General features: G+C 42.6%; 17 non-coding genes across 17 annotated transcripts; 2 read left to right on the forward strand and 15 right to left on the reverse strand.

Annotated features, from left to right (window-relative positions):
- Positions 1–4,423: 4,423 nt before the first annotated feature.
- Positions 4,424–4,496, forward strand: trnav-aac (transfer RNA valine (anticodon AAC)). The gene has a single exon. It is a non-coding gene; the product is annotated as a tRNA-Val (tRNA).
- Positions 4,497–5,991: 1,495 nt separating this feature from the next.
- On the forward strand, positions 5,992–6,063 carry trnad-guc (transfer RNA aspartic acid (anticodon GUC)). Its single transcript has one exon. It is a non-coding gene; the product is annotated as a tRNA-Asp (tRNA).
- A 3,539-nt stretch (positions 6,064–9,602) lies between these two features.
- Positions 9,603–9,676, reverse strand: trnan-guu (transfer RNA asparagine (anticodon GUU)). The gene has a single exon. It is a non-coding gene; the product is annotated as a tRNA-Asn (tRNA).
- A 1,105-nt stretch (positions 9,677–10,781) lies between these two features.
- trnan-guu (transfer RNA asparagine (anticodon GUU)) lies at positions 10,782–10,855 on the reverse strand. Its single transcript has one exon. It is a non-coding gene; the product is annotated as a tRNA-Asn (tRNA).
- Positions 10,856–12,161: 1,306 nt separating this feature from the next.
- On the reverse strand, positions 12,162–12,235 carry trnan-guu (transfer RNA asparagine (anticodon GUU)). The gene has a single exon. It is a non-coding gene; the product is annotated as a tRNA-Asn (tRNA).
- Positions 12,236–13,541: 1,306 nt separating this feature from the next.
- Positions 13,542–13,615, reverse strand: trnan-guu (transfer RNA asparagine (anticodon GUU)). Its single transcript has one exon. It is a non-coding gene; the product is annotated as a tRNA-Asn (tRNA).
- Positions 13,616–14,921: 1,306 nt separating this feature from the next.
- trnan-guu (transfer RNA asparagine (anticodon GUU)) lies at positions 14,922–14,995 on the reverse strand. The gene has a single exon. It is a non-coding gene; the product is annotated as a tRNA-Asn (tRNA).
- Positions 14,996–16,100: 1,105 nt separating this feature from the next.
- On the reverse strand, positions 16,101–16,174 carry trnan-guu (transfer RNA asparagine (anticodon GUU)). Its single transcript has one exon. It is a non-coding gene; the product is annotated as a tRNA-Asn (tRNA).
- A 2,284-nt stretch (positions 16,175–18,458) lies between these two features.
- On the reverse strand, positions 18,459–18,532 carry trnan-guu (transfer RNA asparagine (anticodon GUU)). The gene has a single exon. It is a non-coding gene; the product is annotated as a tRNA-Asn (tRNA).
- Positions 18,533–19,637: 1,105 nt separating this feature from the next.
- On the reverse strand, positions 19,638–19,711 carry trnan-guu (transfer RNA asparagine (anticodon GUU)). The gene has a single exon. It is a non-coding gene; the product is annotated as a tRNA-Asn (tRNA).
- A 1,105-nt stretch (positions 19,712–20,816) lies between these two features.
- Positions 20,817–20,890, reverse strand: trnan-guu (transfer RNA asparagine (anticodon GUU)). The gene has a single exon. It is a non-coding gene; the product is annotated as a tRNA-Asn (tRNA).
- Positions 20,891–21,995: 1,105 nt separating this feature from the next.
- trnan-guu (transfer RNA asparagine (anticodon GUU)) lies at positions 21,996–22,069 on the reverse strand. The gene has a single exon. It is a non-coding gene; the product is annotated as a tRNA-Asn (tRNA).
- A 1,105-nt stretch (positions 22,070–23,174) lies between these two features.
- On the reverse strand, positions 23,175–23,248 carry trnan-guu (transfer RNA asparagine (anticodon GUU)). Its single transcript has one exon. It is a non-coding gene; the product is annotated as a tRNA-Asn (tRNA).
- A 433-nt stretch (positions 23,249–23,681) lies between these two features.
- On the reverse strand, positions 23,682–23,755 carry trnan-guu (transfer RNA asparagine (anticodon GUU)). The gene has a single exon. It is a non-coding gene; the product is annotated as a tRNA-Asn (tRNA).
- Positions 23,756–24,860: 1,105 nt separating this feature from the next.
- On the reverse strand, positions 24,861–24,934 carry trnan-guu (transfer RNA asparagine (anticodon GUU)). The gene has a single exon. It is a non-coding gene; the product is annotated as a tRNA-Asn (tRNA).
- A 1,105-nt stretch (positions 24,935–26,039) lies between these two features.
- trnan-guu (transfer RNA asparagine (anticodon GUU)) lies at positions 26,040–26,113 on the reverse strand. The gene has a single exon. It is a non-coding gene; the product is annotated as a tRNA-Asn (tRNA).
- A 434-nt stretch (positions 26,114–26,547) lies between these two features.
- On the reverse strand, positions 26,548–26,621 carry trnan-guu (transfer RNA asparagine (anticodon GUU)). Its single transcript has one exon. It is a non-coding gene; the product is annotated as a tRNA-Asn (tRNA).
- Positions 26,622–26,639: the final 18 nt, after the last annotated feature.

Raw genomic sequence — 26,639 nt, forward strand, 5'->3', positions numbered from 1 at the left:
AAAACCCTCAAATGTTGATTCCACAGAGATGTGAGAGACTGGTCAACAACTACAAGACGGGTTTGGTTGGAGTCATTGTAGCTGAAAGTGGCACAACCAGTTGAGTGTAAGGGGGCAATTACTTTTTCACACGGGAGAATTGGGTATTACATAATAATTTATTTTATAAACGAAGTTATCAAAATGTTCTGTTATCGGTTCACTCAGGTTCCCTTTATCTATTATTAGGTTTTTGGTGAAGAACTAAAAACATTCAGTGTCGAAAAAATTCACAAATACAGAAAATCAGAAATGGGTCAAATACCTTTTCATGGCACTGTATAGTACATAACTTTTGACCAGGGCACATAGGGAAAAGGGTGGCATTTGGAATGCAACCCGGCACATAGGGAAAAGGGTGGCATTTGGAATGCAACCGGTGACTGAGGAGAGATGGGTCTAGGTAAGTAAGTAAGCAAGCAAGCAGAGTGGGCTACGTATCAATGTATGTCCTGAACCCGGGGATGACAATAGGGGGACGGTGTGTGTGTGTGTGTAGAGAGTTGGGATTGGGTTATGTACCGATGTCTGTGCTGAAGCCGGGGATAACATTGAGGGGGGCAGGGAGGGAGAAGTGGCTGGAGGCCGTGTGGAGACAGGACTCTAGGTGACGACCGTGACCCATCACACTGATCGACTGACCGAGACGCCGCTCTGCTCGATCTCCTCCTCACTCTGCAGGCTGACAGAATACTGACGCACACAGACAGACACTTAATATCTTCATTCAGGCAAAAATACGAGTCAGATATACAGTGCATTCAGAAAGTATTCAGACCCCTTGTCTTTCTACACATTTTGTTAAGTTACAGCTTTATTCTAAAATAGATTAAATAAATACAAATATATCAGCAATCTACACAGAATCCTCAATAATGACAAAGAGAAAACAGGTTTTTATTTTTTTTTGCAAATGTATTAAAAACAAAAACACCTCATTTACGTAAGTATTCAAATCATTTGTATTTATAAAGCCCTTTTAATATCAGCCGATGTCACAAAGTGCTTATACAGAAACCCAGCCTAAAACCTCAAACAGCAAGCATTGCAGGTGTGGTTCGGAAAAACTTCCTAGAAAGGCAGGAACCTAGGAAGAAACCTAGAGAGGAACCAGGCGTCTCTTCTGGCTGTGCCTGGTTGAGATTATAACAGTACATGGCCAAGATGTTCAAATGTTCATAGATGACCAGCAGAGTCAAATAATAATAATCACAGTGGTTGTAGAGGGTGCAACAAGTCAGCACCTCAGGAGTAAATGTCAGTTGGCTTTTCATAGCCGAGCATTCAGAGTTAGAGACAGCAGGTGCGGTAGAGAGAGAGACAGTCGAAAAACAGCAGGTCCGGGACAAGGTAGCACGTCCGGTGAACAGGTCAGGGTTCCATAGCCACAGGCAGAACAGTTTAAACTGGAGCAGCAGCACGACCAGGTGGACTGGGGACAGCAAGGAGTCATCAGGCCAGGTAGTCCTGGGACATGGTCCTAGGGCTCAGGTCCTCCAGGAGGGGAGAGGGAGAGAATTAGCATACTTAAATGCACACAGGACACCAGATAAGACAGGATAAATGTTCCAGCTATAACAGACTGACCCTAGCCTCCCAACATAAATGCTGGAGGCTGAGACCCTTTGCTATGAGATACGAAATTGAGCTCAGGTGCATCCAGTTTCCATTGATCATCCTTGAGATATTTCTACAACTTGATTGGAGTCCACCTGTGGTAAATTCAATTGATTGGACATGATTTGCAAAGGCACACACCTGTCTATATAAGGTCCCACAGTTGACAGTGCATGTCAGAGCAAAAACCAAGCCATGAGGTCGAAGGAATTGTCCGTAGAGCTCAGACAGGTTTGTGTCAAGGCATAGATCTGGGGAAGGATACCGCAACATTGAAGGTCCCCAAGAACACAGTGGCCTCCATCATTCTTCAATGGAAGAAGTTTGGAACTACTAAGACTCTTCCTAGAGCTGGCCACCCAGCCAAACTGAGCAATCGGGAGATAGGGGCCTTGACCTTAGTGCTGCCTTTGTCGGAAAGATATCTGTCGGAAAGATATCAGTTTTGTCTCTGTCAATGGTTTGTCCTCTGACAAATCAACTGTTGTTAACTTTCACTGCTATGCGGACGACACACAGCTGTACATTTCAATGAAACATGATGAAGCCCCAAAGTTGCCCTCGCTAGAAGCCTGTGTTTCAGACATAAGGAAGTGGATGGCTGCAAACTTTCTACTTTTAAACTCGGACAAAACAGAGATGCTTGTTCTAGGTCCCAAGAAACAAAGAGATCTTCTGTTGAATCTGACAATTAATCTTGATGGTTGTAAAGTCGTCTCAAATAAAACTGTGAAGGACCTCGACGTTACTCTGGACCCTGATCTCTCTTTTGACGAACATATCAAGACTGTTTCAATGACAGCTTTTTTCCCATCTACGTAACATTGCAAAAATCAGAAACTTTCTGTCCAAAAATGATGCAGAAAAGTTAATCCATGCTTTTGTTGCTTCTAGGTTAGACTACTGCAATGCTCTACTTTCCGGCTACCCGGATAAAGCACAAAATAAACTTCAGTTAGTGCTAAATACAGCTGCTAGAATCCTGACTAGAACCAAAAAATGTGGACCCTGTCCAAATGTGTGCGTCAAAAGGAACTCCCAACAATAACTCCCAGAGGCTGCATGCGAATAAATACAACGGTTTGTTATGAATTTGACAATTACGTTGGCATATGCTACACATTGTATGTCAATTGACCCTTGCTTTTTCGCATGCATATTTCTCTTGTGCTTCTTTATGTGTGATTCCGGCTTTAGGCTTAAGTGCCTTGCTCAAGTGCGCGTCCCACACACACACACACACACACACTCGTGGATACCAGGATACTATTAAAATGTACCTTTTGTTAAGCAAATCACCTGATAGATGAGGTGAGTTGGAGCGGGTATTTTAAAAATATGTAGGGCACACTCAGTCCTCGTTAGTGTAGTGGTCAGTATCCCTAGGGGAGAGCCAGAGGCCGGGGTTGAATTCCCGGATGGGGGAGGATAAACTCCCCCATGAGTTCGATCATGTTGAATGCTCTCTTTTCTTCTCCCCATAGGTCAGGAGTACAGGATGTATAACACATATTAGGTGCACTTCTACGCCATCTTTGCACTTATCGTGCTAAGGCCCTAACTAGCCCTCAGTCTACAATATGGCATTCGTGAGCAAAGCAGGGTGTGGTTGTTATTCTGTGTGTGTTTGCATGTGTGTGTGTGCGCACGTGCATGCGTTTACACGTGTGTGTGTGTGTGTGGTAGCTCTCTCCCGTCCTGGTATGTGTGTTTGTTTTAGTGTGTGGGTGTGTGTGTTCCCTATTTGTGTATTTTCTTTCAGCTGTATGTGGGGTTTTGTGTGACCCAACAACTAAAATAACATGTTATTGGTCACATACAAATATTTAGCAGATGTTATTGCGTGTGTAGCGAACAAAAGGACTCCATCTGACGAGTGGCAGTTATTCTCCCGTAAAGGTTGAGAACGTAGTTCCTCATGACGGGGAGGCAGCGTAGCCTAGTGGTTAGAGCGTTGGACTAGTAACCGGAAGGTTGCAAGTTCAAATCCCCGAGCTGACAAGGTACAAATCTGTCATTCTGCCCCTGAACTGGCAGTTAACCCACTGTTCCTAGGCCGTCATTGAAAATAAGAATTTGTTCTTAATTGACTTGCCTAGTTAAATAAAGGTAAAAAAAAATAATAAAAAAAATAAATAAATAAATTACCTCGGGAACCAGGTATAGGACAACTACTCACACACACTGCACCAACATTTAGAAACAATTCCTAATATGGCCCTTTGAGCTGGATTCATATTCAAAGAAACAATATGGCTCTCGAGCCGGATTCATATTAAAATACATGATATGGTCCATTGAGACAAATTCATATATAAACTTCTCAATTACACATTGGGTTAAATACTGGTACTGATTTCAGATATGTGCATGTAATTTGGTTGTTCGTGACATACATTGAAGTCAGAGGCACGAAAATGTTGCACTTTGAAAATGTCACACAATGAGTGAGTCTGTTGTGACCTCTAAATGACGAACAGTGTCAGCACGTTAACGCCTACCTGATCCACGACACGGCCGACTGGAAGGACCTGAACCTGAAGTTAGTCTCTGTAGACCTGCAGGACAATCACCTGATTGATACCCGTCTGCCAGGTACCACTGATAATAATATAATAAGACTATTATAGGGATTCTGACTCAGGACATACAGTACATGCAGGACACGTAGTCCATCTACCAGGTAAAACAGAATTTCAGAATTGGGGTGCTTCTGTAGGATTAGTTACAAGGATAAAGGTATATAGACAGCAAATGCTTGCATCTGGTTTCCGTAGTGTAGTGGTTATCACGTTCGCCTAACACGCGAAAGGTCCCCGGTTCGAGACCGGGCGGAAACAGATTTTTTGGCGGGCAATAATTTTTTTCATACACATTATTTAAGCGTTCAAATTTAGCAGGAGGGCAAGTTATGGCATGCAATTATGAAATGGAACGCTTTGTCGACAGCTATAATTTATTTGTGGCTAAATTATGCTCTCATCAGTAGGATTTAGAATTATATTATTTATATCTATACAGACATGACTAAATATATAATTTTGGCAAATGTATTTAATAAAAATAATTTTTAATTTTTAAAAAAGTATTTAATTATTTGATACATTTATTTCAAATGTAATTTTATCCCCTTCAGGTTGAAATGGAGTTTGTTCGTTTTTGTAATTTCAAGATTGCTCTCACACTTAATTAGTTTTAGATTATAGGAATGATAATATGCTCTCTCTCCGTCTCTGTCTCAGTGCGTACTGTGTGGCTTTGTGGCTGGCCTCTGTGTGTGATGTGTACAAGAGAATGGCTGGTGGACAATGAGGCTGCCTTCCAGTGATTCAGAGATATATCAGACAGAGGGAGCACTGCCGTCGACAAGCTGCTATGGAACGTCAGTACCTTAACAGCCAGCATTCAGTAATGAATGGGGACTGAATGCAGAAAAAAATGGTTTTGCTTTGTGTTTACACATTCTTCTTCAATTCGTTGGCTAAGACATTGATTCTTGTGATGTTATGTGTTTATATAGTATAGAGTTTGAATTCAAGCAAAAATTCAAAAACTATCAACTGAGCTTCTGGAATACTAGCGCTGAGCGTTTTACTAAAATGTTAGTTATTTTTTTGTTATTATAAAAAAGAGATATATTCATATATATATATTTTTACGTCGGCTCAGTAATTTGAATTCCATTTCGTTCGTTTTTTTCTGTTAGCTCGATTTGCAGTTTCTGTAGAGATAAATTAGGCAGTAGTAGTTTCCCACAGGCCAATATTCAACATGGTTTTGCGCAGAAAACGTGGTAATTAACTACAATGACCAAAATCCGTTGCGTTCCCTCTTAATCTTGTCCAGTCTGCAGGGCAGACAAACAGCGATCAAGAGGGATAGAAAGCAGGTACTTTGCGAGCCTGAAAGTACATGATTTAAGTGATTGTAAATTTATTAAAGTATGAAATATTTACATTGAAGATCTACAAAAATTGTGATTTTGGCAGACAGCGTAGGCAGAAGCTATATAGAGATGAGATCAAATAAAACAAATATTTTTTAAAGTAATGTAATGTGAACGCGATGGTTAATAAGTGATAAGCAGTCAATACCATTAAAGGACTTGTATTAGTTGTTTTATTCTGTGTTGTTACAGCATTCAACCCATATAATGCATTGTGTATTGAATATCAAAAACCGTGATTATTTTTTAAGAATCCAACCGAAACCGAACCGACCACAAAAAAACATTAATCGCTCAGTACTATGGAATACCAATGGAAAATCGTTATGTACTAGTTCCACATACAGGGTGCTAAATACATAACAATTGTATTTAACCTGAACTTTTAGTCCTCGTTAGTATAGTGGTCAGTATCCCCGCCTGTCACGCGGGAGACCGGGGTTCAATTCCCCGACGGGGAGGAAAATATTTTAGTGCTTTTTTACATTTCTGTCTGTGAGATAAACTTCACATGCCATTCAGAGCTTGACTTTAAGGTCTCTCGGTCTCTTCAGGCCGGTACTACAATTATGACAGCAGTGTGATGTCAGACCAGTGTGCCGGTGTTGTGCCGAAAATCTCCCCCCTGCCAGAATTCTCACCCCCTTCTAATTTCCTTAATTTTGTGGCTAAAGTCAAATACTTTCTGTGACACAAATGAGTCAAATACTTTCTATAGAACAAACTTCACGACAGGATAGGCAACCGAAATGAATAATGTATTAATGTATGTGTGTTATATTAAACATAGAGGAGGGAGTAAAATGTTGTCAAGCAATCAACATTTCAGAACAACTATGGCTGAATTATTATCCTTACACTTTCAAAAATACTAGTCGAATAAGACATGGGAGAGATGACGAATTTTGTCAACGAGATTTATTTATAGACTTATACAAAAATCGGTAGTGGATTTAGGTACGGGCGACATGGGCATGCCGAGGGCCCGAGCTCCCTGGTGCGGGCAGAGGCGTACACTGAAGGGAGTTTCGCCCAGGGTGCCATACAAGCTAGAACCGCCACATACTCTTGAAACAAATAGCCAAACCGATAAATGCAGACAAAAATGCTTTCTTATACTAAGATCAGTGAAATGTAGGCTAAACTGACAACGGAGTGAAGAGCAGAAATCTCAACTAGCAAGCAAGTCGCAGCAATGAAGAAGGCGAAGGGGGGGGACAATTTTGGTAGGGGGGAGATTTTCGGCATAACACCGGCCAATGATTCCTAAGGGCATCTGGACTGGGAGATTGCGAGTTTCAGGTCAGACAAAGCCAAGACATAAAGAGCAATATTATTGTTGACTATTAAAACACTAATAGAAAAGTATTGACTAAACAGCGCCACATACTGGACAAACAGAGGAATATCTTGCCCCTGATCAGACTGCTATTTTAACCCCTGCCGGTCTAGAAATGCGTATAGTAATGCTTATATTATTGCTTGTTGCTTTTTTCAAATATTGCTGATAATCTCTGTGACTACGTAATGTCAATTTGGTTTTCTTAAAAAGAGCTTAAAATACAATTTTATATTGTAATTATTATGAATGACTTCCAGACTCAACAACACATTCTGATCACACTTTGAATCTAACAAAACTAAGCACAGCTGTTCTAACTCCCTCCCCAGGCCTTTTCTAAATAAAAGATTTGCAGTGCACTGAAGTCTATGTTTCACCTGAATGTGGTGAGTTTTGCTAGAGGTCAGATGGGTGCGGTCAACAGTATGAGGCCAGAGGGGGTGCCTGACCGCTCCAGTGTCCAGTCAGACTAGGTATAGACCGGGGTGGTGTACGGACTGGCCGCTACTATGATCCAACGAGTGACACATTTTGTACGGTCATTTGAGTAAATTCAACAAACGGTAGAAATGTTTGAATGTTATATTACTTACTATCCTCTCTCATCTTCCACATTTCAAACCAAAATATCCAGACAATTGACCAAATAATAAATCAATCCCAATATCTCAGCCCACTCTCGCTCTGTGTCAGGTTATGCTGGAGGAGGGTCTACGGTAGGGCAGAGGGCTGCTACCGGACAGTGTGGGAGCGTCTGGTAATGGTCTTCCAGACCTCCAAGGCCTACTGTGAGAAGTTTTTGTCCACTCCCTGGCCTACATGAGGCCTCTCAGCAACTGGGCCATGCAGCTGGCCCTGTACACCTCACCACCATGGGACCAGGCCCCCAAGACCACCATCACCATCACCATACCTACTGGCCAGGCACCCAAGACCACCATCACCACCATACATACTGGCCAAGCCCCCAAGACCACCATCACCACCATACCTAATGGCCAAGCCCCCAAGATCACCACCACCACCATACCTACTGGCCAGGCCCCCAAGACCCCCATCAACACCATACCTACTGGCCAGGCCCCCAAGACCACCATCACCACCATACCTACTGGCCAGGCCCCCAAGATCAGTCGCCCAAGACCACCATCACCACCATACCTACTAGCCAGGCCCCCAACCTTTAGATTAACAGTCTAACGGGCTAACCAATTGCGCCACGGAGACTTGCAATTATAATGCCCCTCAGCAGGCCAAGGTCAAATGGAAGATCACTACAAGTCAGGAAGGGTCTGTTCACGTCGCTACAATCTGAAAAATGTCATCCCTGGGTGGGGTCGAAGCACCAACCTTTAAATTGACAGTCTAACGCGCTGACCAATTGCACAACAGAGACTTGTGGTGTGTTTGACCCTGACACTTGACCTCTGGCCATCTGTGATCTCATCCAACTGTACATGGAGTTTTCGACAAAATGACACTTTGTTCCAATGGTTGTGTCAACGTGCAACGAAACTGCCGCAACAGTTTCAAGGAATTGTGCCACAGAGAGGAGTGGCTATAATGACCCTCAGCAGGCCAAAGTCACATGGAAGATCACTACAAGTCAGGAAGGGTCTGTTCACATCGCTACAATCTGAAAAATGTCATCCCTGGATGGGGTCAAAGCACCAACCTATAGATTGACAGTCCAACGCGGTAACAGATTGCACTACAGAAGCTTGTGGTGGAATTGACTCTCAGCCAGCCAAAGTCACAGGGAATCTCAATTCAAGTCCAGGATGTCGCTTCATGGAGCACTACAAACTGAAAACTCTCATCCCTGGGTCGGCTCAAACCACCAACCTTTAGCTTAACAGTCTAACGCGCTAACCAATTGCAGAACAGAGACTTGTGGTGTATTTGACCCTGACAGTTGACCTCTGGCCATCCGTGATCTCATCCAACTGTACATGGAGTTTACGACACAACAACACTTTGTTCCAATGGTTGTGTCAAGGTGCAACGAAAGTGCCACAACATTTTCAAGGAAGTAGCCCTGTAGTTTTCTAACGTTTGTTAGCTTTTTGAATGGCCTTAAAAGGGCAAAAATGCCGAGCAATCTTCGTCAGCGCAACATTTTATTAAAAGGCATCTGGCAGGAGTAAATTCAGCCACAATCACGAATATCATTTGATAAATATATATCTTAAACCACTGCATTTTCAAGAATGTAATATATAATCGTCAAATTCATTCATAATAATTAGGGGACTGACCCCGGAAGTATGATATAATGGCGAGTCACTTTCATGGCATACAGGCACACATATACACACAATCACACACACACACACTGGACCAACATTGTCCTTCAAGCGAGATAAATATAAATGCTAAAGTTTTTCATGCCAGATTGACATATTTTACATTGGAATACTAGCCGGATTAATATTAATAAATGATATGTTCCTTGGAGACCACAGAATGATCAAGCTATTGAGTAACAGAAGATTACAGAACATTGACAGCCATTTTACCAGTAGGTATAGCAAATTGTCATCTTTCACGTTCAACAACACACCAATCACATAAGATAACAGGAGGCACAGCAGGTCAAAAACTAGCCTACTGTAAGTCCAGGAAGGTGTTCCCACAACAGCAGAAATGTAAAGCTAGCGTCCCTGGGTGGGCTCAAACCACCAACCTTTAGATTAACAGTCTAACGCGCTAACCAATTGCGCCACAGAGACCTTGAATTACATTGACCCTCAGCAGTTGAAAGTCGCATGGAAGATCACTACAAGTCAGGAAGGGTCTGTTCACATCGCTACATTCTGAAAAATGTCATCCCTGGATGGGGTCAAAGCACCACCCTTTAGATTGACAGTCCACGCGGTAACAGATTTTGCTACAGAAGCTTGTGGTGGAATTGACCCTCAGCCAGCCAAAGTCACAGGGAATCTCAATTCAAGTCCAGGATGTCGCTTCATGGAGCACTACAAACTGAAAACTCTCATCCCTGGGTCGGCTCAAACCACCAACCTTTAGCTTAACAGTCTAACGCGCTAACCAATTGCACAACAGAGACTTGTGGTGTATTTGACCCTGACAGTTGACCTCTGGCCATCCGTGATCTCATCCAACTGTACATGGAGTTTACGACACAACAACACTTTGTTCCAATGGTTGTGTCAAGGTGCAACGAAAGTGCCACAACATTTTCAAGGAAGTAGCCCTGTAGTTTTCTAACGTTTGTTAGCTTTTTGAATGGCCTTAAAAGGGCAAAAATGCCGAGCAATCTTCGTCAGCGCAACATTTTATTAAAAGGCATCTGGCAGGAGTAAATTCAGCCACAATCACGAATATCATTTGATAAATATATATCTTAAACCACTGCATTTTCAAGAATGTAATATATAATCGTCAAATTCATTCATAATAATTAGGGGACTGACCCCGGAAGTATGATATAATGGCGAGTCACTTTCATGGCATACAGGCACACATATACACACAATCACACACACACACACTGGACCAACATTGTCCTTCAAGCGAGATAAATATAAATGCTAAAGTTTTTCATGCCAGATTGACAGATTTTACATTGGAATACTAGCCGGATTAATATTAATAAATTATATGTTCCTTGGAGACCACAGAATGATCAAGCTATTGAGTAACAGAAGATTACAGAACATTGACAGCCATTTTACCAGTAGGTATAGCAAATTGTCATCTTTCACGTTCAACAACACACCAATCACATAAGATAACAGGAGGCACAGCAGGTCAAAAACTAGCCTACTGTAAGTCCAGGACGGTGTTTCCACAACAGCAGATATGTAAAGCTAGCGTCCCTGGGTGGGCTCGAACCAGCAACCTTTAGATTAACAGTCTAACGCGCTAACCAATTGAGCCACAGAGACCTACAATTGCATTGACCCTCAGCAGGTGCAAGTCGCATGGAAGATCACTACAAGTCAGGAAGGGTCTGTTCACATCGCTACATTCTGAAAAATGTCATCCCTGGATGGTGTCAAAGCACCACCCTTTAGATCAGGGGTGTCAAACTCATTCCACGGAGGGCCTAGTGTCTGCAGGTTTTTGGTTTTTCCTTTCAATAAAGCCCTAGACAACCAGGTGTGGGGAGTTCCTAACTAATTAGTGATGTTAATTCATCAATCAAGTACAAGGGAGGAGCGAAAACCCGCAGACACTCGGCCCCCCGTGGAATGAGTTTGACACCTGTGCTTTAGATTGACAGTCCACGCGGTAACAGATTGCGCTACAGAAGCTTGTGGTGCAATTGACCCTCAGCCAGCCAAAGTCACAGGGAATCTCAATTCAAGTCCAGGATGTCGCTTCATGGAGCACTACAAACTGAAAACTCTCATCCCTGGGTCGGCTCAAACCACCAACCTTTAGCTTAACAGTCTAACGCGCTAACCAATTGCACAACAGAGACTTGTGGTGTATTTGACCCTGACAGTTGACCTCTGGCCATCCGTGATCTCATCCAACTGTACATGGAGTTTACGACACAACAACACTTTGTTCCAATGGTTGTGTCAAGGTGCAACGAAAGTGCCACAACATTTTCAAGGAAGTAGCCCTGTAGTTTTCTAACGTTTGTTAGCTTTTTGAATGGCCTTAAAAGGGCAAAAATGCCGAGCAATCTTCGTCAGCGCAACATTTTATTAAAAGGCATCTGGCAGGAGTAAATTCAGCCACAATCACGAATATCATTTGATAAATATATATCTTAAACCACTGCATTTTCAAGAATGTAATATATAATCGTCAAATTCATTCATAATAATTAGGGGACTGACCCCGGAAGTATGATATAATGGCGAGTCACTTTCATGGCATACAGGCACACATATACACACAATCACACACACACACACTGGACCAACATTGTCCTTCAAGCGAGATAAATATAAATGCTAAAGTTTTTCATGCCAGATTGACATATTTTACATTGGAATACTAGCCGGATTAATATTAATAAATGATATGTTCCTTGGAGACCACAGAATGATCAAGCTATTGAGTAACAGAAGATCACAGAACATTGACAGCCATTTTACCAGTAGGTATAGCAAATTGTCATCTTTCACGTTCAACAACACACCAATCACATAAGATAACAGGAGGCACAGCAGGTCAAAAACTAGCCTACTGTAAGTCCAGGACGGTGTTTCCACAACAGCAGAAATGTAAAGCTAGCGTCCCTGGGTGGGCTCGAACCAGCAACCTTTAGATTAACAGTCTAACGCGCTAACCAATTGAGCCACAGAGACCTACAATTGCATTGACCCTCAGCAGGTGCAAGTCGCATGGAAGATCACTACAAGTCAGGAAGGGTCTGTTCACATCGCTACATTCTGAAAAATGTCATCCCTGGATGGTGTCAAAGCACCACCCTTTAGATCAGGGGTGTCAAACTCATTCCACGGAGGGCCTAGTGTCTGCAGGTTTTTGGTTTTTCCTTTCAATAAAGCCCTAGACAACCAGGTGTGGGGAGTTCCTAACTAATTAGTGATGTTAATTCATCAATCAAGTACAAGGGAGGAGCGAAAACCCGCAGACACTCGGCCCCCCGTGGAATGAGTTTGACACCTGTGCTTTAGATTGACAGTCCACGCGGTAACAGATTGCGCTACAGAAGCTTGTGGTGCAATTGACCCTCAGCCAGCCAAAGTCACAGGGAATCTCAATTCAAGTCCAGGATGTCGCTTCATGGAGCACTACAAACTGAAAACTCTCATCCCTGGGTCGGCTCAAACCACCAACCTTTAGCTTAACAGTCTAACGCGCTAACCAATTGCACAACAGAGACTTGTGGTGTATTTGACCCTGACAGTTGACCTCTGGCCATCCGTGATCTCATCCAACTGTACATGGAGTTTACGACACAACAACACTTTGTTCCAATGGTTGTGTCAAGGTGCAACGAAAGTGCCACAACATTTTCAAGGAAGTAGCCCTGTAGTTTTCTAACGTTTGTTAGCTTTTTGAATGGCCTTAAAAGGGCAAAAATGCCGAGCAATCTTCGTCAGCGCAACATTTTATTAAAAGGCATCTGGCAGGAGTAAATTCAGCCACAATCACGAATATCATTTGATAAATATATATCTTAAACCACTGCATTTTCAAGAATGTAATATATAATCGTCAAATTCATTCATAATAATTAGGGGACTGACCCCGGAAGTATGATATAATGGCGAGTCACTTTCATGGCATACAGGCACACATATACACACAATCACACACACACACACTGGACCAACATTGTCCTTCAAGCGAGATAAATATAAATGCTAAAGTTTTTCATGCCAGATTGACATATTTTACATTGGAATACTAGCCGGATTAATATTAATAAATGATATGTTCCTTGGAGACCACAGAATGATCAAGCTATTGAGTAACAGAAGATCACAGAACATTGACAGCCATTTTACCAGTAGGTATAGCAAATTGTCATCTTTCACGTTCAACAACACACCAATCACATAAGATAACAGGAGGCACAGCAGGTCAAAAACTAGCCTACTGTAAGTCCAGGACGGTGTTTCCACAACAGCAGAAATGTAAAGCTAGCGTCCCTGGGTGGGCTCGAACCACCAACCTTTAGATTAACAGTCTAACGCGCTAACCAATTGAGCCACAGAGACCTACAATTGCATTGACCCTCAGCAGGTGCAAGTCGCATGGAAGATCACTACAAGTCAGGAAGGGTCTGTTCACATCGCTACATTCTGAAAAATGTCATCCCTGGATGGTGTCAAAGCACCACCCTTTAGATCAGGGGTGTCAAACTCATTCCACGGAGGGCCTAGTGTCTGCAGGTTTTTGGTTTTTCCTTTCAATAAAGCCCTAGACAACCAGGTGTGGGGAGTTCCTAACTAATTAGTGATGTTAATTCATCAATCAAGTACAAGGGAGGAGCGAAAACCCGCAGACACTCGGCCCCCCGTGGAATGAGTTTGACACCTGTGCTTTAGATTGACAGTCCACGCGGTAACAGATTGCGCTACAGAAGCTTGTGGTGGAATTGACCCTCAGCCAGCCAAAGTCACAGGGAATCTCAATTCAAGTCCAGGATGTCGCTTCATGGAGCACTACAAACTGAAAACTCTCATCCCTGGGTCGGCTCAAACCACCAACCTTTAGCTTAACAGTCTAACGCGCTAACCAATTGCACAACAGAGACTTGTGGTGTATTTGACCCTGACAGTTGACCTCTGGCCATCCGTGATCTCATCCAACTGTACATGGAGTTTACGACACAACAACACTTTGTTCCAATGGTTGTGTCAAGGTGCAACGAAAGTGCCACAACATTTTCAAGGAAGTAGCCCTGTAGTTTTCTAACGTTTGTTAGCTTTTTGAATGGCCTTAAAAGGGCAAAAATGCCGAGCAATCTTCGTCAGCGCAACATTTTATTAAAAGGCATCTGGCAGGAGTAAATTCAGCCACAATCACGAATATCATTTGATAAATATATATCTTAAACCACTGCATTTTCAAGAATGTAATATATAATCGTCAAATTCATTCATAATAATTAGGGGACTGACCCCGGAAGTATGATATAATGGCGAGTCACTTTCATGGCATACAGGCACACATATACACACAATCACACACACACACACTGGACCAACATTGTCCTTCAAGCGAGATAAATATAAATGCTAAAGTTTTTCATGCCAGATTGACATATTTTACATTGGAATACTAGCCGGATTAATATTAATAAATGATATGTTCCTTGGAGACCACAGAATGATCAAGCTATTGAGTAACAGAAGATCACAGAACATTGACAGCCATTTTACCAGTAGGTATAGCAAATTGTCATCTTTCACGTTCAACAACACACCAATCACATAAGATAACAGGAGGCACAGCAGGTCAAAAACTAGCCTACTGTAAGTCCAGGACGGTGTTTCCACAACAGCAGAAATGTAAAGCTAGCGTCCCTGGGTGGGCTCGAACCACCAACCTTTAGATTAACAGTCTAACGCGCTAACCAATTGAGCCACAGAGACCTACAATTGCATTGACCCTCAGCAGGTGCAAGTCGCATGGAAGATCACTACAAGTCAGGAAGGGTCTGTTCACATCGCTACATTCTGAAAAATGTCATCCCTGGATGGTGTCAAAGCACCACCCTTTAGATTGACAGTCCACGCGGTAACAGATTGCGCTACAGAAGCTTGTGGTGGAATTGACCCTCAGCCAGCCAAAGTCACAGGGAATCTCAATTCAAGTCCAGGATGTCGCTTCATGGAGCACTACAAACTGAAAACTCTCATCCCTGGGTCGGCTCAAACCACCAACCTTTAGCTTAACAGTCTAACGCGCTAACCAATTGCACAACAGAGACTTGTGGTGTATTTGACCCTGACAGTTGACCTCTGGCCATCCGTGATCTCATCCAACTGTACATGGAGTTTACGACACAACAACACTTTGTTCCAATGGTTGTGTCAAGGTGCAACGAAAGTGCCACAACATTTTCAAGGAAGTAGCCCTGTAGTTTTCTAACGTTTGTTAGCTTTTTGAATGGCCTTAAAAGGGCAAAAATGCCGAGCAATCTTCGTCAGCGCAACATTTTATTAAAAGGCATCTGGCAGGAGTAAATTCAGCCACAATCACGAATATCATTTGATAAATATATATCTTAAACCACTGCATTTTCAAGAATGTAATATATAATCGTCAAATTCATTCATAATAATTAGGGGACTGACCCCGGAAGTATGATATAATGGCGAGTCACTTTCATGGCATACAGGCACACATATACACACAATCACACACACACACACTGGACCAACATTGTCCTTCAAGCGAGATAAATATAAATGCTAAAGTTTTTCATGCCAGATTGACATATTTTACATTGGAATACTAGCCGGATTAATATTAATAAATGATATGTTCCTTGGAGACCACAGAATGATCAAGCTATTGAGTAACAGAAGATCACAGAACATTGACAGCCATTTTACCAGTAGGTATAGCAAATTGTCATCTTTCACGTTCAACAACACACCAATCACATAAGATAACAGGAGGCACAGCAGGTCAAAAACTAGCCTACTGTAAGTCCAGGACGGTGTTTCCACAACAGCAGAAATGTAAAGCCAGCGTCCCTGGGTGGGCTCGAACCACCAACCTTTAGATTAACAGTCTAACGCGCTAACCAATTGCGCCACAGAGACCTACAATTACATTGACCCTCAGCAGGTGCAAGTCGCATGGAAGATCACTACAAGTCAGGAAGGGTCTGTTCACATCGCTACATTCTGAAAAATGTCATCCCTGGATGGTGTCAAAGCACCACCCTTTAGATTGACAGTCCACGCGGTAACAGATTGCGCTACAGAAGCTTGTGGTGGAATTGACCCTCAGCCAGCCAAAGTCACAGGGAATCTCAATTCAAGTCCAGGATGTCGCTTCATGGAGCACTACAAACTGAAAACTCTCATCCCTGGGTCGGCTCAAACCACCAACCTTTAGCTTAACAGTCTAACGCGCTAACCAATTGCACAACAGAGACTTGTGGTGTATTTGACCCTGACAGTTGACCTCTGGCCATCCGTGATCTCATCCAACTGTACATGGAGTTTACGACACAACAACACTTTGTTCCAATGGTTGTGTCAAGGTGCAACGAAAGTGCCACAACATTTTCAAGGAAGTAGCCCTGTAGTTTTCTAACGTTTGTTAGCTTTTTGAATGGCCTTAAAAGGGCAAAAATGCCGAGCAATCTTCGTCAGCGCAACATTTTATTAAAAGGCATCTGGCAGGAGTAAATTCAGCCACAATCACGAATATCATTTGATAAATATATATCTTAAACCACTGCATTTTCAAGAATGTAATATATAATCGTCAAATTCATTCATAATAATTAGGGGACTGACCCCGGAAGTATGATATAATGGCGAGTCACTTTCATGGCATACAGGCACACATATACACACAATCACACACACACACACTGGACCAACATTGTCCTTCAAGCGAGATAAATATAAATGCTAAAGTTTTTCATGCCAGATTGACATATTTTACATTGGAATACTAGCCGGATTAATATTAATAAATGATATGTTCCTTGGAGACCACAGAATGATCAAGCTATTGAGTAACAGAAGATCACAGAACATTGACAGCCATTTTACCAGTAGGTATAGCAAATTGTCATCTTTCACGTTCAACAACACACCAATCACATAAGATAAGAGGAGGCACAGCAGGTCAAAAACTAGCCTACTGTAAGTCCAGGACGGTGTTTCCACAACAGCAGAAATGTAAAGCCAGCTTCCCTGGGTGGGCTCGAACCACCAACCTTTAGATTAACAGTCTAACTCACTAACCAATTGCAGCACAGAGACCTACAATTACATTGACCCTCAGCAGGTGCAAGTCGCATGGAAGATCACTACAAGTCAGGAAGGGTCTGTTCACATCGCTACATTCTGAAAAATGTCATCCCTGGGTGGTGTCAAAGCACCACCCTTTAGATTGACAGTCCACGCGGTAACAGATTGCGCTACAGAAGCTTGTGGTGGAATTGACCCTCAGCCAGCCAAAGTCACAGGGAATCTCAATTCAAGTCCAGGATGTCGCTTCATGGAGCACTACAAACTGAAAACTCTCATCCCTGGGTCGGCTCAAACCACCAACCTTTAGCTTAACAGTCTAACGCGCTAACCAATTGCACAACAGAGACTTGTGGTGTATTTGACCCTGACAGTTGACCTCTGGCCATCCGTGATCTCATCCAACTGTACATGGAGTTTACGACACAACAACACTTTGTTCCAATGGTTGTGTCAAGGTGCAACGAAAGTGCCACAACATTTTCAAGGAAGTAGCCCTGTAGTTTTCTAACGTTTGTTAGCTTTTTGAATGGCCTTAAAAGGGCAAAAATGCCGAGCAATCTTCGTCAGCGCAACATTTTATTAAAAGGCATCTGGCAGGAGTAAATTCAGCCACAATCACGAATATCATTTGATAAATATATATCTTAAACCACTGCATTTTCAAGAATGTAATATATAATCGTCAAATTCATTCATAATAATTAGGGGACTGACCCCGGAAGTATGATATAATGGCGAGTCACTTTCATGGCATACAGGCACACATATACACACAATCACACACACACACACTGGACCAACATTGTCCTTCAAGCGAGATAAATATAAATGCTAAAGTTTTTCATGCCAGATTGACATATTTTACATTGGAATACTAGCCGGATTAATATTAATAAATGATATGTTCCTTGGAGACCACAGAATGATCAAGCTATTGAGTAACAGAAGATTACAGAACATTGACAGCCATTTTACCAGTAGGTATAGCAAATTGTCATCTTTCACGTTCAACAACACACCAATCACATAAGATAACAGGAGGCACAGCAGGTCAAAAACTAGCCTACTGTAAGTCCAGGACGGTGTTTCCACAACAGCAGAAATGTAAAGCTAGCGTCCCTGGGTGGGCTCGAACCACCAACCTTTAGATTAACAGTCTAACGCGCTAACCAATTGCGCCACAGAGACCTACAATTACATTGACCCTCAGCAGGTGCAAGTCGCATGGAAGATCACTACAAGTCAGGAAGGGTCTGTTCACATCGCTACATTCTGAAAAATGTCATCCCTGGATGGTGTCAAAGCACCACCCTTTAGATTGACAGTCCACGCGGTAACAGATTGCGCTACAGAAGCTTGTGGTGGAATTGACCCTCAGCCAGCCAAAGTCACAGGGAATCTCAATTCAAGTCCAGGATGTCGCTTCATGGAGCACTACAAACTGAAAACTCTCATCCCTGGGTCGGCTCAAACCACCAACCTTTAGCTTAACAGTCTAACGCGCTAACCAATTGCACAACAGAGACTTGTGGTGTATTTGACCCTGACAGTTGACCTCTGGCCATCCGTGATCTCATCCAACTGTACATGGAGTTTACGACACAACAACACTTTGTTCCAATGGTTGTGTCAAGGTGCAACGAAAGTGCCACAACATTTTCAAGGAAGTAGCCCTGTAGTTTTCTAACGTTTGTTAGCTTTTTGAATGGCCTTAAAAGGGCAAAAATGCCGAGCAATCTTCGTCAGCGCAACATTTTATTAAAAGGCATCTGGCAGGAGTAAATTCAGCCACAATCACGAATATCATTTGATAAATATATATCTTAAACCACTGCATTTTCAAGAATGTAATATATAATCGTCAAATTCATTCATAATAATTAGGGGACTGACCCCGGAAGTATGATATAATGGCGAGTCACTTTCATGGCATACAGGCACACATATACACACAATCACACACACACACACTGGACCAACATTGTCCTTCAAGCGAGATAAATATAAATGCTAAAGTTTTTCATGCCAGATTGACATATTTTACATTGGAATACTAGCCGGATTAATATTAATAAATGATATGTTCCTTGGAGACCACAGAATGATCAAGCTATTGAGTAACAGAAGATTACAGAACATTGACAGCCATTTTACCAGTAGGTATAGCAAATTGTCATCTTTCACGTTCAACAACACACCAATCACATAAGATAACAGGAGGCACAGCAGGTCAAAAACTAGCCTACTGTAAGTCCAGGACGGTGTTTCCACAACAGCAGAAATGTAAAGCTAGCGTCCCTGGGTGGGCTCGAACCACCAACCTTTAGATTAACAGTCTAACGCGCTAACCAATTGCGCCACAGAGACCTACAATTACATTGACCCTCAGCAGGTGCAAGTCGCATGGAAGATCACTACAAGTCAGGAAGGGTCTGTTCACATCGCTACATTCTGAAAAATGTCATCCCTGGATGGTGTCAAAGCACCACCCTTTAGATTGACAGTCCACGCGGTAACAGATTGCGCTACAGAAGCTTGTGGTGGAATTGACCCTCAGCCAGCCAAAGTCACAGGGAATCTCAATTCAAGTCCAGGATGTCGCTTCATGGAGCACTACAAACTGAAAACTCTCATCCCTGGGTCGGCTCAAACCACCAACCTTTAGCTTAACAGTCTAACGCGCTAACCAATTGCACAACAGAGACTTGTGGTGTATTTGACCCTGACAGTTGACCTCTGGCCATCCGTGATCTCATCCAACTGTACATGGAGTTTACGACACAACAACACTTTGTTCCAATGGTTGTGTCAAGGTGCAACGAAAGTGCCACAACATTTTCAAGGAAGTAGCCCTGTAGTTTTCTAACGTTTGTTAGCTTTTTGAATGGCCTTAAAAGGGCAAAAATGCCGAGCAATCTTCGTCAGCGCAACATTTTATTAAAAGGCATCTGGCAGGAGTAAATTCAGCCACAATCACGAATATCATTTGATAAATATATATCTTAAACCACTGCATTTTCAAGAATGTAATATATAATCGTCAAATTCATTCATAATAATTAGGGGACTGACCCCGGAAGTATGATATAATGGCGAGTCACTTTCATGGCATACAGGCACACATATACACACAATCACACACACACACACTGGACCAACATTGTCCTTCAAGCGAGATAAATATAAATGCTAAAGTTTTTCATGCCAGATTGACATATTTTACATTGGAATACTAGCCGGATTAATATTAATAAATGATATGTTCCTTGGAGACCACAGAATGATCAAGCTATTGAGTAACAGAAGATTACAGAACATTGACAGCCATTTTACCAGTAGGTATAGCAAATTGTCATCTTTCACGTTCAACAACACACCAATCACATAAGATAACAGGAGGCACAGCAGGTCAAAAACTAGCCTACTGTAAGTCCAGGACGGTGTTTCCACAACAGCAGAAATGTAAAGCTAGCGTCCCTGGGTGGGCTCGAACCACCAACCTTTAGATTAACAGTCTAACGCGCTAACCAATTGCGCCACAGAGACCTACAATTACATTGACCCTCAGCAGGTGCAAGTCGCATGGAAGATCACTACAAGTCAGGAAGGGTCTGTTCACATCGCTACATTCTGAAAAATGTCATCCCTGGATGGTGTCAAAGCACCACCCTTTAGATTGACAGTCCACGCGGTAACAGATTGCGCTACAGAAGCTTGTGGTGGAATTGACCCTCAGCCAGCCAAAGTCACAGGGAATCTCAATTCAAGTCCAGGATGTCGCTTCATGGAGCACTACAAACTGAAAACTCTCATCCCTGGGTCGGCTCAAACCACCAACCTTTAGCTTAACAGTCTAACGCGCTAACCAATTGCACAACAGAGACTTGTGGTGTATTTGACCCTGACAGTTGACCTCTGGCCATCCGTGATCTCATCCAACTGTACATGGAGTTTACGACACAACAACACTTTGTTCCAATGGTTGTGTCAAGGTGCAACGAAAGTGCCACAACATTTTCAAGGAAGTAGCCCTGTAGTTTTCTAACGTTTGTTAGCTTTTTGAATGGCCTTAAAAGGGCAAAAATGCCGAGCAATCTTCGTCAGCGCAACATTTTATTAAAAGGCATCTGGCAGGAGTAAATTCAGCCACAATCACGAATATCATTTGATAAATATATATCTTAAACCACTGCATTTTCAAGAATGTAATATATAATCGTCAAATTCATTCATAATAATTAGGGGACTGACCCCGGAAGTATGATATAATGGCGAGTCACTTTCATGGCATACAGGCACACATATACACACAATCACACACACACACACTGGACCAACATTGTCCTTCAAGCGAGATAAATATAAATGCTAAAGTTTTTCATGCCAGATTGACATATTTTACATTGGAATACTAGCCGGATTAATATTAATAAATGATATGTTCCTTGGAGACCACAGAATGATCAAGCTATTGAGTAACAGAAGATTACAGAACATTGACAGCCATTTTACCAGTAGGTATAGCAAATTGTCATCTTTCACGTTCAACAACACACCAATCACATAAGATAACAGGAGGCACAGCAGGTCAAAAACTAGCCTACTGTAAGTCCAGGACGGTGTTTCCACAACAGCAGAAATGTAAAGCTAGCGTCCCTGGGTGGGCTCGAACCACCAACCTTTAGATTAACAGTCTAACGCGCTAACCAATTGCGCCACAGAGACCTACAATTACATTGACCCTCAGCAGGTGCAAGTCGCATGGAAGATCACTACAAGTCAGGAAGGGTCTGTTCACATCGCTACATTCTGAAAAATGTCATCCCTGGATGGTGTCAAAGCACCACCCTTTAGATTGACAGTCCACGCGGTAACAGATTGCGCTACAGAAGCTTGTGGTGGAATTGACCCTCAGCCAGCCAAAGTCACAGGGAATCTCAATTCAAGTCCAGGATGTCGCTTCATGGAGCACTACAAACTGAAAACTCTCATCCCTGGGTCGGCTCAAACCACCAACCTTTAGCTTAACAGTCTAACGCGCTAACCAATTGCACAACAGAGACTTGTGGTGTATTTGACCCTGACAGTTGACCTCTGGCCATCCGTGATCTCATCCAACTGTACATGGAGTTTACGACACAACAACACTTTGTTCCAATGGTTGTGTCAAGGTGCAACGAAAGTGCCACAACATTTTCAAGGAAGTAGCCCTGTAGTTTTCTAACGTTTGTTAGCTTTTTGAATGGCCTTAAAAGGGCAAAAATGCCGAGCAATCTTCGTCAGCGCAACATTTTATTAAAAGGCATCTGGCAGGAGTAAATTCAGCCACAATCACGAATATCATTTGATAAATATATATCTTAAACCACTGCATTTTCAAGAATGTAATATATAATCGTCAAATTCATTCATAATAATTAGGGGACTGACCCCGGAAGTATGATATAATGGCGAGTCACTTTCATGGCATACAGGCACACATATACACACAATCACACACACACACACTGGACCAACATTGTCCTTCAAGCGAGATAAATATAAATGCTAAAGTTTTTCATGCCAGATTGACATATTTTACATTGGAATACTAGCCGGATTAATATTAATAAATGATATGTTCCTTGGAGACCACAGAATGATCAAGCTATTGAGTAACAGAAGATTACAGAACATTGACAGCCATTTTACCAGTAGGTATAGCAAATTGTCATCTTTCACGTTCAACAACACACCAATCACATAAGATAACAGGAGGCACAGCAGGTCAAAAACTAGCCTACTGTAAGTCCAGGACGGTGTTTCCACAACAGCAGAAATGTAAAGCTAGCGTCCCTGGGTGGGCTCGAACCACCAACCTTTAGATTAACAGTCTAACGCGCTAACCAATTGCGCCACAGAGACCTACAATTACATTGACCCTCAGCAGGTGCAAGTCGCATGGAAGATCACTACAAGTCAAGTCAGTCTGTTCACATCGCTACATTCTGAAAAATGTCATCCCTGGATGGTGTCAAAGCACCACCCTTTAGATTGACAGTCCACGTGGTAACAGATTGCGCTACAGAAGCTTGTGGTGGAATTGACCCTCAGCCAGCCAAAGTCACAGGGAATCTCAATTCAAGTCCAGGATGTCGCTTCATGGAGCACTACAAACTGAAAACTCTCATCCCTGGGTCGGCTCAAACCACCAACCTTTAGCTTAACAGTCTAACGCGCTAACCAATTGCACAACAGAGACTTGTGGTGTATTTGACCCTGACAGTTGACCTCTGGCCATCCGTGATCTCATCCAACTGTACATGGAGTTTCCACAACAGCAGAAATGTAAAGCTAGCATCCCTGGGTGGGCTCGAACCACCAACCTTTAGATTAACAGTCAAATGCGCTAACCAATTGCGCCACAGAGACCTACAATTACATTGACCCTCAGCAGGTCCAAGTCGCATGGAAGATCACTACAAGTCAGGAAGGGTCTGTTCACATCGCTACATTCTGAAAAATGTCATCCCTGGATGGTGTCAAAGCACCACCCTTTAGATTGACAGTCCACGCGGTAACAGATTGCGCTACAGAAGCTTGTGGTGGAATTGACCCTCAGCCAGCCAAAGTCACAGGGAATCTCAATTCAAGTCCAGGATGTCGCTTCATGGAGCACTACAAACTGAAAACTCTCATCCCTGGGTCGGCTCAAACCACCAACCTTTAGCTTAACAGTCTAACGCGCTAACCAATTGCACAACAGAGACTTGTGGTGTATTTGACCCTGACAGTTGACCTCTGGCCATCCGTGATCTCATCCAACTGTACATGGAGTTTACGACACAACAACACTTTGTTCCAATGGTTGTGTCAAGGTGCAACGAAAGTGCCAAAACATTTTCAAGGAAGTAGCCCTGTAGTTTTCTAACGTTTGTTAGCTTTTTGAATGGCCTTAAAAGGGCAAAAATGCCGAGCAATCTTCGTCAGCGCAACATTTTATTAAAAGGCATCTGGCAGGAGTAAATTCAGCCACAATCACGAATATCATTTGATAAATATATATCTTAAACCACTGCATTTTCAAGAATGTAATATATAATCGTCAAATTCATTCATAATAATTAGGGGACTGACCCCGGAAGTATGATATAATGGCGAGTCACTTTCATGGCATACAGGCACACATATACACACAATCACACACACACACACTGGACCAACATTGTCCTTCAAGCGAGATAAATATAAATGCTAAAGTTTTTCATGCCAGATTGACATATTTTACATTGGAATACTAGCCGGATTAATATTAATAAATGATATGTTCCTTGGAGACCACAGAATGATCAAGCTATTGAGTAACAGAAGATTACAGAACATTGACAGCCATTTTACCAGTAGGTATAGCAAATTGTCATCTTTCACGTTCAACAACACACCAATCACATAAGATAACAGGAGGCACAGCAGGTCAAAAACTAGCCTACTGTAAGTCCAGGACGGTGTTTCCACAAAAGCAGAAATGTAAAGCTAGCGTCCCTGGGTGGGCTTGAACCACCAACCTTTAGATTAACAGTCTAACGCGCTAACCAATTGCGCCACAGAGACCTACAATTACATTGACCCTCAGCAGGTGCAAGTCGCATGGAAGATCACTACAAGTCAGGAAGGGTCTGTTCACATCGCTACATTCTGAAAAATGTCATCCCTGGATGGTGTCAAAGCACCACCCTTTAGATTGACAGTCCACGCGGTAACAGATTGCGCTACAGAAGCTTGTGGTGGAATTGACCCTCAGCCAGCCAAAGTCACAGGGAATCTCAATTCAAGTCCAGGATGTCGCTTCATGGAGCACTACAAACTGAAAACTCTCATCCCTGGGTCGGCTCAAACCACCAACCTTTAGCTTAACAGTCTAACGCGCTAAGCAATTGCACAACAGAGACTTGTGGTGTATTTGACCCTGACATTTGACCTCTGGCCATCCGTGATCTCATCCAACTGTACATGGAGTTTACGACACAACAACACTTTGTTCCAATGGTTGTGTCAAGGTGCAACGAAAGTGCCACAACATTTTCAAGGAAGTAGCCCTGTAGTTTTCTAACGTTTGTTAGCTTTTTGAATGGCCTTAAAAGGGCAAAAATGCCGAGCAATCTTCGTCAGCGCAACATTTTATTAAAAGGCATCTGGCAGGAGTAAATTCAGCCACAATCACGAATATCATTTGATAAATATATATCTTAAACCACTGCATTTTCAAGAATGTAATATATAATCGTCAAATTCATTCATAATAATTAGGGGACTGACCCCGGAAGTATGATATAATGGCGAGTCACTTTCATGGCATACAGGCACACATATACACACAATCACACACACACACACTGGACCAACATTGTCCTTCAAGCGAGATAAATATAAATGCTAAAGTTTTTCATGCCAGATTGACATATTTTACATTGGAATACTAGCCGGATTAATATTAATAAATGATATGTTCCTTGGAGACCACAGAATGATCAAGCTATTGAGTAACAGAAGATTACAGAACATTGACAGCCATTTTACCAGTAGGTATAGCAAATTGTCATCTTTCACGTTCAACAACACACCAATCACATAAGATAACAGGAGGCACAGCAGGTCAAAAACAAGCCTACTGTAAGTCCAGGACGGTGTTTCCACAACAGCAGAAATGTGAAGCTAGCGTCCCTGGGTGGGCTCGAACCACCAACCTTTAGATTAACAGTCAAACGCGCTAACCAATTGCGCCACAGAGACCTACAATTACATTGACCCTCAGCAGGTGCAAGTCGCATGGAAGATCACTACAAGTCAGGAAGGGTCTGTTCACATCGCTACATTCTGAAAAATGTCATCCCTGGATGGTGTCAAAGCACCACCCTTTAGATTGACAGTCCACGTGGTAACAGATTGCGCTACAGAAGCTTGTGGTGGAATTGACCCTCAGCCAGCCAAAGTCACAGGGAATCTCAATTCAAGTCCAGGATGTCGCTTCATGGAGCACTACAAACTGAAAACTCTCATCCCTGGGTCGGCTCAAACCACCAACCTTTAGCTTAACAGTCTAACGCGCTAACCAATTGCACAACAGAGACTTGTGGTGTATTTGACCCTGACAGTTGACCTCTGGCCATCCGTGATCTCATCCAACTGTACATGGAGTTTCCACAACAGCAGAAATGTAAAGCTAGCATCCCTGGGTGGGCTCGAACCACCAACCTTTAGATTAACAGTCAAACGCGCTAACCAATTGCGCCACAGAGACCTACAATTACATTGACCC

This window comes from Salvelinus fontinalis, chromosome 11 (assembly GCF_029448725.1).
Source record: "Salvelinus fontinalis isolate EN_2023a chromosome 11, ASM2944872v1, whole genome shotgun sequence".
Taxonomy (NCBI): domain Eukaryota; kingdom Metazoa; phylum Chordata; class Actinopteri; order Salmoniformes; family Salmonidae; genus Salvelinus; species Salvelinus fontinalis.